General features: G+C 49.1%; 1 long non-coding RNA gene across 2 annotated transcripts; it reads right to left on the bottom strand.

Moving 5' to 3' along the window:
• Positions 1-4,811: 4,811 nt before the first annotated feature.
• Positions 4,812-8,409, bottom strand: LOC132598368 (uncharacterized). 2 transcript variants are annotated; one of them, XR_009566473.1, is made up of 4 exons: positions 8,273-8,409; positions 7,517-7,606; positions 6,693-6,819; positions 4,812-5,316 (listed from the first exon to the last, which is right to left on the bottom strand). It is a non-coding gene; the product is annotated as an uncharacterized lncRNA (long non-coding RNA). The 2 variants fall into 2 exon arrangements; XR_009566472.1 differs by having other exon boundaries at positions 4,812-5,081.
• Between the last annotated feature and the right edge of the window lie 2,076 nt (positions 8,410-10,485).

The raw sequence follows: 10,485 nt of genomic DNA, 5'->3' as shown, positions 1-10,485 counted from the left end.
TTGTCCTCTGGCCCTAAGGTGTTGCCTGTGGCCAGGTGACTCTGGACATCGGGGGAAGCTCTCAAGCATTACAAAATAGGGAAGAAGGAAAAGGAAGAAGAAAGAATTGGGGAAACCTGTCCATTATGGGGATAACATCGCCTATTTAACGTTCATCAGTGTTTTTAACAACAATTGCTGTGCCGTTAACTTCCAACGGCAATCTTGGGAACTTGCCAGTGCAGTCCCGCAGCCTAGCTTAGGCAGCCCGTTGGTGCTGGGCGTGCAGAGTGGACTCAGATGGTAGACCGACTGCGAGCTGGCATTGCCTGAGCCAAGTGCAGGCAGCCGGAGGGCGGGGGGAGAGGGTGCCTGAGGAGGAAGGCATTTCAGAAGTGGATATTTATAGCTGGGCTCTTGGAAGAAATGATCCATGGAGAGGGCAGGAGGGGTGAGGTTGCTGGAGCTTGGCCAAGGCTGGGGTGCCGGTTCTTGCCAAGCTGAAATCATAGTGGCTTGATCCACCCTGGAATCCTGGCTGCCCAGCGGTAGGAAAGATGGAAGAAGCCCGCTGGGGTGTGAGGTGGCGGCAGTCTCACTTCTCCACTCTTGCACTCCTAAACGTGGACCTTGAATCGATTCCTTGCTCTCTGTGGCCTTCATTTTCCCTGACTTTAAAATGGCATAAGGCTCTAATAGAGAGTAAGCATTGTACATATAGTTGTCATGCCTTTGTATTCACCAACTATGGTGGCCAACCTCCAAGATGTTCTTCATGGACCCCATCTTTGGCATCTGTGTCCTTGTGTGGTTCCCTCCCGTACAGAATAGGGCTGACCTGGATCAACAAAGGGATAGTGTGGAAATGATGTTGGTGGCTGAGGCTGGGTCATGAAAGACACTGTGGATCCTACCTTGCCCTCTCTTGGATCATTTGCTCCAATATCGGGGGGGTGGGGGAGTTGGCTGCCACATTGTGAGGACACTCAAGCAGGCCTGTGGAGATGTCCACTTGTGAGGTGCCGAGGCCTCATGCCGTCAGCCAGGACCGAGTTGCCAACCAGGGGCATGGGTTACAAGCCAATCCTTCAGCTCCAGTCAAATCCTCTGATGATTGTAGCCCCAGCTGACATCTTAACTGCAACGTCATGAAAGATCCTAAGCCAGAACTCTCCAGCTAATTCACTCCTGGGTTCCTGGTCCACAGAAACTGTACGAAAATAAATGACTATTGCTGTTTCTAAACCACTCGGGGTTATCTGTTATGCACCCGTAGATAACTCATTCACCAGCATATTATTAGCTCTTAGCCCAATGTCTGTCACATGGTGGACATCTAATAAATAGCTGTTGGGGAATGGATACGTGGCACTATTTCATAAGGTTGCTTTGCCGGTTCAAGAGATAACCCACAGGAGTTCTTATGAGTGTCGTAAATGGTGACGTTATGGGAGTGGCCATCAGGGGATCTGAAGGTTGGTGGTCAGGGAAAGTCTTCTAGGAGAGGAGATGTGGAAGATCCAGGCTCTGGCATTTGGAGGAAAGTCTATGTACCAAGCTCCACTTCCTCCAGGGAAGTGCTTTATGATTCAGGGCAAGAGAGCATCACGGCACATATGAAAGTATGTGGGTGATGTGCTGTAGTTCCCAAGAAATTCAAGGTCACAGAGTGAGCTAATGGCTCCGTGAGTGCCTGGACTACTTTCGATGCAAAAGACATGCATCCCCTCAAATTGGCCAGGGTGCCAGTGGGGATCTATTGACACAAGTATCTGAGAGTCCAGAGGTGGGGCTGACCTCAGAAGTTTAAATGATGACATGCGTTCTCACTCTCTCCCTGTCTCCGGGCTTGGCTTTTTCTGTGTTTGCCCTAGTCTCTCCATCAGAAGATGTAGCCAAGAAGAGTGGAGAATGGCTGCAGGCAGTCCCAGGCTACCTGGCCAAAGGGCATGCAGAATGCCAGGGAAGGCGCCTCACTGGCCTGACTTGCATCACCTTCCAATCCCTGGCCAGGGTGGCAGTGCCATCAGAACCACTTGGACTGAGTAGACAGGAGTAGCCCCCAAGAAATGGGGCATTTTTGCCCCAGTAAGCGGAGAAGCCATGCTGGACTGAAGCTAAACTGATGAAAAAACTCTCTAGTCTTCCTGAAACCACCATGCTTAACACTCACTCTAGTAATAATACTTGGCCAAGGAACATGATTACTTTGACCATCTCTGAAATATCAAAAGCCCTGATGATTTGATTGGGTTAAAATGTCGTTGTTGTGTTTGAAGTGTGTATACGTTCCATTTCTGCTTAAGACAGGTGTCCTAAATGGCAAAATTCTTTCTTTTCTTTCTTTTTTACTGAGATATAATTGACATATAGCATTATATGAGTTTCAGGGATACCGTAGAATGATCTGATATTTGTATATATTGCAAAATAATCACTACACTATCTAGGTAACATCGGTCATCACCATATATAGTTACACATTTTTTTTTCTTGTGGAAAATGATTTCTTAAGCTGGGTGATGGCTTCTGCAAGTCTTATGTGCACACCACTTATCTAGAGGGGTCTTGTTAAAATGCAGATTCAGATGCAGCAGGTCTGGGGTGGGACCTAAGATTCTGCGTTTCTATCAAGTCTCCAGGTGATGCTGAGATTGCCACCCCTGGACCACCATGCTTCATGTACCAAGTTAGGGAGGGGAAATAGCAAATATGACTATACAGAATACAGTCTCAGACTTGATAAAGAATCTAGAGGTCATTTTTCACTCTAGAAGCCCTTGTTCAGTTTTTGATGGGCAGGAGGTACTTTCTGTCTGCCTGACTATATGCCACAGTCTCTGCCCCTCCCACGGGCAACTAATCTGTTGAATCCAGAGGCATTTGAGAAGAGGGCTGAAAAGTGGGGATCGGAGGGTCCCAAGAAAGAGGTAAACCCTCTGACAGGCAGAGTCCCACAGTCCCAGGCAAACGCAGAAGAGGTTGACCTGGCTGGAAGGGTTAATACTATTTTGTTTTCCAGGACTATTTGTGATATCAGGTTAGAGCAGGCAGGAGGTCATGGGGGTCAGCCGCGCCCCTGGCCGCTCCCTCCTCTCCCCTCCCCCCGTCCCCTCCATTTGCAGCCTCACTGATTCCTTTAACCAGATGACCCCGGACACTGAGCTTTCCTTGGGAGTTTCCTGCCAGCGCCCTCAGATGCGTTGTAGCCGTCGCCAGCCGTCTCTAGCCCGGCCCTCCAAGGGAGGCGTGCAAGCTAAAAGGCCCTTTGTGGGAGGGGAAACCGTCCATTGCAATTTGTGCTGTGGTTTCTCTGGACAGGAACAGATCCAGAATAGGGCCCTTTGTCTTCCCTTCTTTATCTTCCCTTTCTTTTCTTTTTGTCTCAAGTGTGCTTCCTCAGCCTTCCTCCTTCCAGTTCTCATCTGGCTTTTCCTTCTTCTCTCCCTTATTTGGGTGTCTGCATATATTCTTCCTTTATTTTTGAAAATTCTGTCTCATGGAATTAGACTTCCGATCAGCTTCCGATAGGAGCTCTTGACCTGGACAAGTAAGACCGTGATTCTGGGAGAATTCTTTAACCTCTCTGAGCCTCCGTTTCTTCATTACCAAAAAAAAGTTAATAATCGAAGCTTTACAGCTTATTGTTGAGAGTTAACCTGAAAATACGTGTAAAATCCAGGGTCTGGTATACAGTGGGTGCCCAATAAATGTTAGTTTTACCACATCCTTAAGCCTTTTTCTTTTCCTCTCTTTTGTTCCTTTTCTTCTCTTAGCTGAGTTTCTTTTACTACCTTTCTATTACATTTCTGGAAGATTCACTGTAGGTGGAAAACCTCTGTGCAGAAAGCATGGTGACATGATGACAAGGACCTGGGCCTGCCACTTAATAGCTGTGTTACCTTTTGGGCAACTGAAGTTCTCTAATCTTCCCTTTCCTCCTCTGCAGAATGGGGATAAGAGTTCTTCTTCCAAGGGCAGTAGTGAGGATTAAACAAGATGATGAGAGATAATCGCCTGCCATAGAGCCTGGTGGCTGTTACTTGGTCTCTCTCCTGCCACTTACTCCCTCTCTAGCCAGAGAGTTTCATCATTGATCATCACTGATCACGTGGACAGGTTACTTGTTAGTACCAATCTCTCTCCTGAGCCATTTTTCATCCATGCATCCATCCATCCATATACTCATCCGTCATCATCCACCCTTCCACTCATGTATCCATGCATCCGTCCATCCACCCACCTATCCATCTATCCAACCTTCAATCATCCATCCATCCACCCATCCATTCGTTCATTTATTCAGAATGGTTGCATAGTAAGTAATAATGGCCTAAATCATGCCTTATCATAAAATTCTATTTGATAGCCCGAGAAGTAGAAGGAAGAAATAAAAACAACAGCAACAACATGATTTTGGAGCCAAGGTTCTTCCTTGTAGTCTCTCATGGAGCAGGTGGGGAGGAGGAAAGGGACTTTGACCTCGAGGACAGAACACATGTAGCTGGGTAGCTCAGTGGTTCTGAAACTGGCTTCCAAAGATTCTGTGCTTGTGCCAATGGGGTTTCTGATGGAGGTGCTGCCGCTTCAAATAGAGCAGCTCCCCATCTTATCTGCCTTTTATGTTGGTCTCTGTTTAAGATTGAATTTAAAGTGTTTAAGAAAAAACAGTGTTCGGCTGCTAAGCACAGTTTTTTAAAGCCCTTGTATAGCTACACACACAGATTCTGTGCAGTTCGTATCGTAAGCCAGGCAGTGTGCTAACAATTAAATGGAGGATTTCATTTAATCCAGTAACAACTCTATGGGGTTAGTATTATTATTATCTTCATAATAAGTACATAAGCTGAGGCTCAGAGACATCAAGGTACTTGCCCAAGGTCACACAGCAATTGGAGCAGCGGAGCTCAGATCTGAACCCAGGAATTATCACCAAAATGCACCCTGCCTGCAGTAGGAGGCTACTTACCTGGCAAGTGGTGGCCAAAGAAATACCAACCAGGCTTGTGTTCTGGTCTCTCCCTCGGTCGGTTCTTTATTTCCTCCTTGAGATTTTTACAGTGAGCAGCAGAGGGGATTATGGAGCTCAAACATCCAACAACCTAAAATTACAGATTCTTGGATTTAGAAGAAACGGAGGCCAGTGCTTTTCAAATGGAGTCCCCCAGAGCCCAAGGATTCCCTGAGATTTTCCTGAGGCTTCCACTGGACATGATCAGAGGTCACCATTTCAACTTGGAGGTTTAACAGATCTGGCTTCACATCCAGGCCTGACCAGACACTGATTGCATGGCCCTGTGGAAGCGACTTCCCTTCTTGGAGACTCTGCTTCCTCATCTGTAAGAGGGAAATACCTAAGTCATGAGGTTATTCTGAGAGTTAAAGAGGAAAGTGCATCTAGAATGTTAGGTAGAGTTACCAGCATATAGGGACCACTAAAAAATATTAGCTACCGGGCTTCCCTGGTGGCGCAGTGGTTGAGAGTCCGCCTGCCGATGCAGGGGACACGGGTTCGTGCCCCGGTCCGGGAAGATCCCACATGCCGTGGAGCAGCTGGGCCCGTGAGCCATGGCTGCTGAGCCTGCGCGTCCGGAGCCTGTGCTCCGCAACGGGGGAGGCCACAACAGTGAGAGGCCCGCATACACCACACACACACAAAAAATTAGCTACCGTCATCATCATCAACATCACCATCACCACCATCATCATCATCCTTATCTGTGGCTCATATGAGAGTCTACATGACAAATAGCACTGAGGCTGAAGGGATAGTTTGTAAAACAAAGACCTAAGAAAAACTGTGTAAGAATCCTTAGCTTGGGTTGCAGAAAGAAGGTGATCAACAGTCCCAGACAAAGATTATTTTTCCACAATTTGTTTATAGGTCTTTTTTTTTTTTTTCCTACGCGGGCCTCTCAGTATTGTGGCCTCTCCCGTTGCGGAGCACAGGCTCCGGACGCGCAGGCTCAGCGGCCATGGCTCACGGGCCCAGCTGCTCCGCGGCACGTGGGATCTTCCCGGACTGGGGCACGAACCCCTGTCCCCTGCATCGGCAGGCGGACTCCCAACCACTGCGCCACCAGGGAAGCCCTGTTTATAGGTCTTAAAATGCCTTATGAGAGTCCCCCTAGTGCTGACCGACGTCGCTATAGATAGATGCACAAAATTTCAGAGCTGAAGTTTGGAACTGGGTTGGAGACTTGGTGCTGTTCCTTGCAGGGATGATCTGGAAGCAGAAACGGTGGGGTTTTTATCCTTGCTTCCCTGATTGAGAAGAGTGTGTGTATGAGAGAGAGAGGAGACTTGGACAAACTCTCCAACTTCTCTGAGCATCATTTCCTCGCCTGTAAAATGAGGCAAATACTTCCAAGTACGGCTCAATCACAGAAGCTGGAGAGAGGATAAAATTAGAAAAGGCAGCATTTTGTAAGGGGTTGCTGTGGCCCAGCCAACTTCTTTCACATGCATTACATCTCTTTCTCCTCACCGTGCTCCACGAAATAGATATCATTACCCCACATTTCATGATGAGGAAACAGGCTCACACAGGCGCCGGTGTTGTCATCATCCCTGTTTTACACATGGGGAAGCTGAGGCATCGGGAAGGCAAGTGTCTTGCCAGTGGCAGTGAGCTAATGAGAGGTGGGACCCGGGCTGTGTAACTTCAAAATGCCCCTCACCACATACGTCTCCTATCCCCCCCTCCCCTTCACCTGGAAGATGGAGTTTGGAAGTGGGTCCGAAGCTGCTCTCTTAAACTGGTTGGATTCCACAATTGCAGTAATAGTCTCCGTAGTGCCTCACTTTGAGCAGATGCTCACTCAGAATCGTCAGGCTCACCTGTCAGGTGGGAATGTTTGGGGGAATTAGTTGCCAATACTAAGATTCTACTTCTTGTAAGGAAGCGCTCAGTGTTATCTTTTAAAGGAATTTTGGGGCCCCAAGTGGGCACCCGTTGTGTGTGTCTTTTGGGAATCTTGAAGTTCTCAGCTAACCAGGTCTTCCAGACACATCAAACCCAAGTGCTTTTGGAGGAATGTGTCAGGTTTTGTGTTAAGTTCTGTTGATCCAGCCATGGTTGGCCCAGTGATGGTTCTGACCATCAAGGGGCAAACTGGCCCGTGAAAAGAGCCAGGTAATTAAAGAAATAACTGTGATAAAAGGCAGTGGAGTAAGTACAAGGTCCTCTAGACCAGCGGTCCCCAACCTTTGGCACCAGGGACCGGCTCCGTGGAAGACAATTCTTCCACGGATGGGGGGGTCATGGGGGGTGTCCAGGCGGTAATGCGAGCGATGGGGGGGGGCAGCAGATGAAGCTTCGCTCGCCTGCCCGCCACTCACCTCTTGCTGTGTGGCCGGTTCCTAACAGGCCGCGGCCCGGTACCGGTCTGCGGCCCCCGGGGGTTGGGGACCCCTGCTCTAGAGCACGGACTGGGGATCCCTAACCTAGACCCAGGGTGGGGCTGCTGAGAGGGTCTCATGGATAAGCAATGCTCTCCCCGCCCAGGGCTATGCGATGTTTGTTCCTCCCACTTACCCCCCTTGCTGCTCTCCATCAGCTGGATCCTGGTCCAGGGTCAGCACTTGTGGCTAAATCTTTGCCACTCTTCCAAGGCAGAACATGATGCTAAAATATCAATAGAGATTGCCCTGCTGCCTCCGCAGCTGCGGGCACGCTTTCCAACTCAGAAGCATCAAGGATTCCCCTCTCCTCTCCCTCCTCCCCCAACAACCGCTCCCCGCCCCCTGGACCCTCCGTGCCCTTCCTCCCTCCTCCCCTGCCCCCCTCCCGCAGGAGATGGAGGAACTTGGCAAGCCATCTTGTCGCCAATCAATCTGTGGTGTAACAATTAGCACTTAGGCACCACTCCTGCTAAACACACGCTTAGAAAACACTTAAAAAAAAAAAAAAAGAATAAGAGTCATCAGGATGTCAGGGAGCGGAGCCACGAGCAGGCCTGGGGAGGAAACAGATCGATGCGCTGCGGAATGGGTGGCATCTAATACCCTATTACTGACGAGCCCAAAGCACTTTGAGGCGTGTTTCCACAGTGAGCAATTAGTCTGTGAGACCACAGGAGTTAAGCTAACACCGGTCGCCCCCTCCCCATCTTCCCTTCTTCCCCGAGAGCAGTGGGATGACAGTTTCATTTGGTAGCGAGCTCCCGCAGCAGCGGCGCCAGCCTGCAGCCGTAATGGGGCCCATCCGAGCAAGGCCAAATGCGCCAGCCTCCCAGAAGGGCCCCCCTCGCGCCCCCCCACCTGCCCCAGCCCCAGCCCCAGACTCCCTCACCCCGCTCCTCGTAACAGAATCCAGTCGACACAGAGTCTGTCTGCGCGCCTGCGAGCTGCCTAAATTGATTGTAATGGTTTTATCACGCGCGGAGAGCGTTGGCTGTTTTCTCGCCTCTGCTGTCAGCTTTCATCAACGCCCAGGCAGGAGGAAGTGAGTCCTCTTTGGGAGCAGTGGATCGGATGAAAGGCAACTTTTGTTTGTGGGCGAGAAACATGCAGCCTCCGCCGGCCGCCTGTCTCCAGTACCGCTAAAGGCTGCTGTTCCTCTCTGGGCCTTGCGGCTTGTCTTGCACGCCAGAGAGGCTCAACAAACTCCCCACAAACAGCAGGGGGGTGGGGGGGAGTCCTTCCTGGAGCCAGCTCTGGGTTCTTCTCTAATGGCTGGAGCGTTTGGGGAACAGGGGTTCCATAGAGAGAAGGGTTCATGAAGTTGACAATATTGATCAGTAATAATAACGATGAGGTCGATGATGTCTAGCCGGCATCTAAGTGCTTGTCGGGAACCAGTCACTGTGATTAAGCACTTTATGGACATGGCATTGAATTCTCACAGCAACCCTATGAGGTAGGCATTATTTCCCCCATTTTACAGATAGGGAAACTGAGGCATAGAGAGGGGATGAGACTTGGTCCAGGTTACACAGGAAACAGCTGGAAGAGCGAGGGGAACTGGAACCCAGTCCTGCTGATTCATAATCTGGTCCATTCTCCATCCACCCTGTGACTTTCCTAACTTTAGTAGGAAGGGAAAGACGGTACTGTTAACACTTCAAATACCGGGTATCCCTCAACCTACCACCTGTAAAAATGGCCCAGGCATGCACCATGCGGGCAAGGATTCCTTTGGGGGTGGGTGGGGATGGGATATAATCTAAGATTTATCCCTTCTGGCTTTGGGAACACTTCACTATTTGAGAAAAGTGGGAAGAATCATTAAAAGGAGGTGAAATGACAGTTTCTGGTTGTGTCGCAGAGCGATCGTACATTTTAGAGGAAGGACCAAGCCAAAGCAATTGGAGGCTTTGGGGGTTATCTGTGGATGTCACTGTTGAGGGTATCCGTTAATGTCACCAGCATCAATAACCAAATCAGGATGTAACAGTGAAATTAGGTGTCTGCTGTGCTTGTCTGGAACCTTGTAGACGATGGGTCTGTAAAAAACTATAGAAACAGGCAATTCTTTACATTTCAAAGCCTAGAATTGAACGGGCAGATACGTGGAGTTTTCTCTGCGTTCTTTTCTTTTTGTTATTAATTTTTATTGGAGTATAAATACTTTTTATTATTAAGTATTATTGGAGTCGCTTTACAATTTTGTGTTAGTTTCTTGCTGTACAGCAAAGTGAATCAATCATATGTGTACATATAGCCACTCATTTTTTTACATTTCCTTCCCATTTAGGTCACCACAGAGCATTGAGTAGAGATCCCTGTGCTATACAGTAGGGTCTCATAAGTTATCTATTTTATACATAGTAGTGTAGTTCTTAAAGATTTGTTTCCTCCTCTTCTCCCATATCCTCCCCCCATTCGCTCTGTCCTTATCTCCAATTTCATGTTCTCATGCTTCCATGCGTTTCTCCGCGGAGTTTGGGGTAAGGCATCAGCTGTCTTTGGGACACCCAGCACAGTAGGAGGAACTGTGGGAAAGAACTGAAGCAGGCTTATAATCCCCAGCTCGAGGTGTTGATCCTCTGCTTCTCACAAGTACGATGGCTTCCATTAGCCGTCGGCATTGGTGGAACCTCTTGCTTACGTTGGATAAAACCTTTAAGTCTAGAATCCAGCCGCAAGCTGAAGGGATGGTATGAAGACCCCAGGGGCTCAGCCTCCAGAAAAAGAGAATGTGACCGAGGTCAGAATGGAGAGATGAGCAGGAGGTAGAATGGGAGGAAGAAGAGTAGGTCTGGGGTGGTAGGTGATGCGGTAATACTGCCCTTTCTCCAAGAGGAAGGTGGGAAGGATGGGCTTCGGTAATGCCAAGGGTCCATGTGCTTAACAATCCGTCATTACAACGGGATGGACATCGAATGGGAGGGTTCGGTGTCCAGTCCACTGAGAGGACGGGAGGGGAAGCTGATTAGCATGTGAGTTGAAGAAGTGGAAATGGGTGTGCATGGCACCTGGTTGGTGAAGTCCTCACTCTTCCATAAGGTGGATCGTTCTTGCCTGAGTTGGTCCAGGTGTCTCTCTCTGAGACTGATGCTGGGA

The sequence above is a fragment of the Globicephala melas genome, chromosome 13, assembly GCF_963455315.2.
Source record: "Globicephala melas chromosome 13, mGloMel1.2, whole genome shotgun sequence".
Classification (NCBI taxonomy): Eukaryota; Metazoa; Chordata; class Mammalia; order Artiodactyla; family Delphinidae; genus Globicephala; species Globicephala melas.
Note: the sequence above shows the minus strand (reverse complement) of the source record. Positions and strands in the feature narration are given on the sequence as shown.